At 43.3% G+C, this 3,397-nt stretch overlaps 1 protein-coding gene across 1 annotated transcript in view; it reads right to left on the reverse strand.

Moving 5' to 3' along the window:
* ALKBH7 (alkB homolog 7) overlaps window positions 1–3,397 on the reverse strand; it is a 511,499-nt gene that overhangs the window by 193,930 nt on the left and 314,172 nt on the right. The window lies entirely within an intron of this gene.

The raw sequence follows: 3,397 nt of genomic DNA on the forward strand, positions 1-3,397 counted from the left end.
CTGTGATCTGCGACTGTGCTTGTGGGCAGGAAGTAAGCTGTAGGCACTGGAGTTGGAAAAGGGCTGTTTAGCAGATCTTTGGGTGATCATCAGTGTCTTTCCAGAACCGACAGCATGAAAAGCCACAGCTGGAGAATCAACATGGTCCACACAACAGGCTAGTGGAAGGGGCCTTTGGAATCCTTCTCTGCCCTGGGAAAGAGGCTGAATTGGATAAGTTCCTTTTTGAACCACAACTCACTGAATCTTCCTGGGAATTCTGGAAACTGTAGCCCAAAAGAAAAAGAAAAAAGGTGGTGGGGCAGGGGACTTCTCAAAACTTTAGATGGAAGAGGCCGCTAAGAATTGCTTTACTGGCAACCTTTCTCCAGTGAGGGGATTGTCCTCAATAACAATTGAGGGCATTTAGCATTTATATTATGCTTTTGAAATGCTGCAAGTGTTTTACATATGCTATCTTGGTAATCCTTGCAGCAAGGTTGGCCCTCCATATGTTTGATTGCAGCTCTCATCATGCTTTATTAGTTGCATGTGCTATAATGCATACCCCACCCCCCCAAACAAAATTGGTTTTGCTTTGTCTCAAGTTATTTGAGTCAAGCACCACAGAAGCATTCAGGAGAGCATGCCTGACTGTGCCACTCTTACCAAGTCTTTGGGCCCCCTGCTCCTGTAGTTTGACCACCTATGTAGAGCTTTGAATAGCATTCTTCTTTTCTACTCATCTTGATATTCCCCAACTGTACATACAATAATGGGTGAGTTGGTGGTGCTGTAGTGGTAGAATCTGGGAGTACATGAACTTACCAAATAAGCCCCAGTAGCCTTACAGCAAAGGCACATACAAGAATGTAGACATGATCCATAGTGACGAACTAGTGCTAATGATTTTCATCTTCACCAAGGAGTGGATCGTATGTGAAACAAATGAGTGTTATTTGCATTTTGAAGACCAAGGCACCCCCAACATACTTTTCCTAACAACAGGTTTGGGTTACAACAACCTACTGTCTCTAGTAAAGCCCATTCTCTCCCCATGCTTATGCTAAATCTAGTGAGAGAACTGCAGCTAAGCTTTTGTGGTGATCCAAAGTGAACCCCTGCTGTGAGTCTGGGACGAATTTGTGTGGTATTAAGAGAAAATGTGTAGGAAGCAGAGGTGGGCCGCAGTACACAACTCCGTGGGAAGTTCTACTCAAAGACTCATCAAAATAGATGGAGACTGAACAGCAAAGGAAGATGTAGTGGTCTTCCCCTCCATCTCAGTGGGGCATGTACAGAGAAAGGAACAGAAACTTTCTCTGAAGATGCCAGCCACAGATGCTGGCAAAATGTCAGGAATAAACTCTTCTAGAACATGGCCACAGAACCCCCAAAATCCACAAATAATGAACAGAAACTTTAACCAGAATGTATGCTTGCCCCAGTACAGTATGTCTAACAGGAGTTATTCAATTGGATTCCTCGGAAGGAGAGCATCTAGCATCAAATTCTCAGACAGGCACAGATAGAGCTAACCAGGTAATTTGACAACTGAGATGTGAAACTGATCAGGCCAAGCCTTTGTTCAGTGCCCAGTGAAGCAGAGAGAGCACACAGGCTTGCCAATTCTGCAATGCCAGCAACTGATTTTCTTTTTGCTGAGATAGAGAGGCTCTCATCTCATGGACAAAAGAGAGGACGTGACATGTCTCTGTTTAGCATTGCTGAGAAAAGTGACTCCAGTTGTGCCAGATCTCATTCTTCTTGAATAAACTCACCTGGTTTCCAGCACCATTCATTCTTGCCCACTTATTAAACACTGGTCCCACTGTGAAACAATATGAGAGCAGTCACTTTGTATACCACTTTCATTTTTTCCCCATCTCCGTCGTGCTTTTATTTTTTAGGAGTTGACTTGAAGACCTTTAGATATTGTTGGGCTACAACTCCCATCATCCCTCCCATTGGTGAGGCTGGATAGGGCTGGTGAGACTTGCATTTTGAATGCCACACACAGTCCCAGCTTGCTCAGAGTTGAGGTTGCTAATAAATACATGCAGTGGTTGTTTAAATGGCTGCCTTGGAGCTTTAGGGGCAAAGTATACAATATGCGGGATCAGTTCTACATACATAGAACAGAGTTGCTTTAGTAGTAATTTATTCTGCCATGGGGTTTCTGGCAACTGGAGTTTGGGCCTGGAGGAAGGGGAAACTGACGAATTCATAATAGGATATACTCAGTCACCAATTAATACTTTGATCTGGCAAGTGTTGCCACCAGTGTAAAGAATTTATAGGTATTGTGGTACCCACAAGAGACTGGATTTAACTCAGTCCTGACAAACTAGGCTCTCTGCATCAAGTCTTTTGTGTTTACTGCCACAAACTTTGGTGCATGGGCAAAAACATACAAACATCTTGTGAGGTTTTTGCACATAGGTTTTTGCACAAGGTAGAGATGTGTGTGTGCTAGATGGGGAACACCGGTGTTGGAATTTAAGGATTTTTCTCTGCAAGTAAGGAATCAAAGAGGATGCAAAGGAATCCTGTAGCATCTAACTGTGATAGAACTTGTAGCATTAGCTTTTATAGACTTGGCCTACTTTCTCAGATGGATGGAGTGAAGTTGTTGCCCCCAAAAGCAAGAGGCTTGGAAAAACCTCACCAGCAATGATAATGTCTCCTTTGAAATGTTGAGGAATAGTAAATCTGATGGAGTCATGTAAGAAAGAGGTGGGTAACTTCTGCTAAGAACTTTGATGCCAATTTATACCAAGAACAACTGCAACAGAACTCCAATTTCAAAAAATTAAGAGGTTTTTATTTAGAACTGTGCAAACATTCACATCCATACAATAGCAAAGCCATGCATATAAGATTAACCAAAAGCAGGCCTAGAAGGAGGCCTTGCCCAGAAACCTTTGGAGAGACAGGTGGAGCTGGGTAGCTTTGACAACCACAACCCCAGCCACCTTCAGATTCCAGACAAATTGCTAAACTCAAAAGCAGCCTGTTGTCATCACAGATACAGAGGGCTAGTCTGAAGGATATGAATTTAAAGGGCAAGCAGCCCACACAACATGAGGTTAAGAGGTTCTGCCTGTAACACTCTCCTTAACTGTGAAAAGAGGAACTCCTATCCCTCGTGTGTGATACATGTATGTGTTCCTGACATAGTACTTAACTCTTGGAGCCCCAACCATGATAGACTTCAAAGTTAGGGAGAGATTCTTAGGGCAAGCTAGCCCTTACTGTCTTTCCGATTGGGAAGGGACAGCTGCCAGATGGAGACGAGGGTGTCATTCCCACTGATGCCTGAATTAGTTCCTCAGTGCTCCGGAATCGTTTCCACTGTGATTCAATTCAATATCGAATTATATCGTATAATTTGAATTAGACGCCTATAAACCGGTTT

This window comes from Sceloporus undulatus, chromosome 2 (assembly GCF_019175285.1).
Source record: "Sceloporus undulatus isolate JIND9_A2432 ecotype Alabama chromosome 2, SceUnd_v1.1, whole genome shotgun sequence".
NCBI classification, from domain to species: Eukaryota; Metazoa; Chordata; class Lepidosauria; order Squamata; family Phrynosomatidae; genus Sceloporus; species Sceloporus undulatus.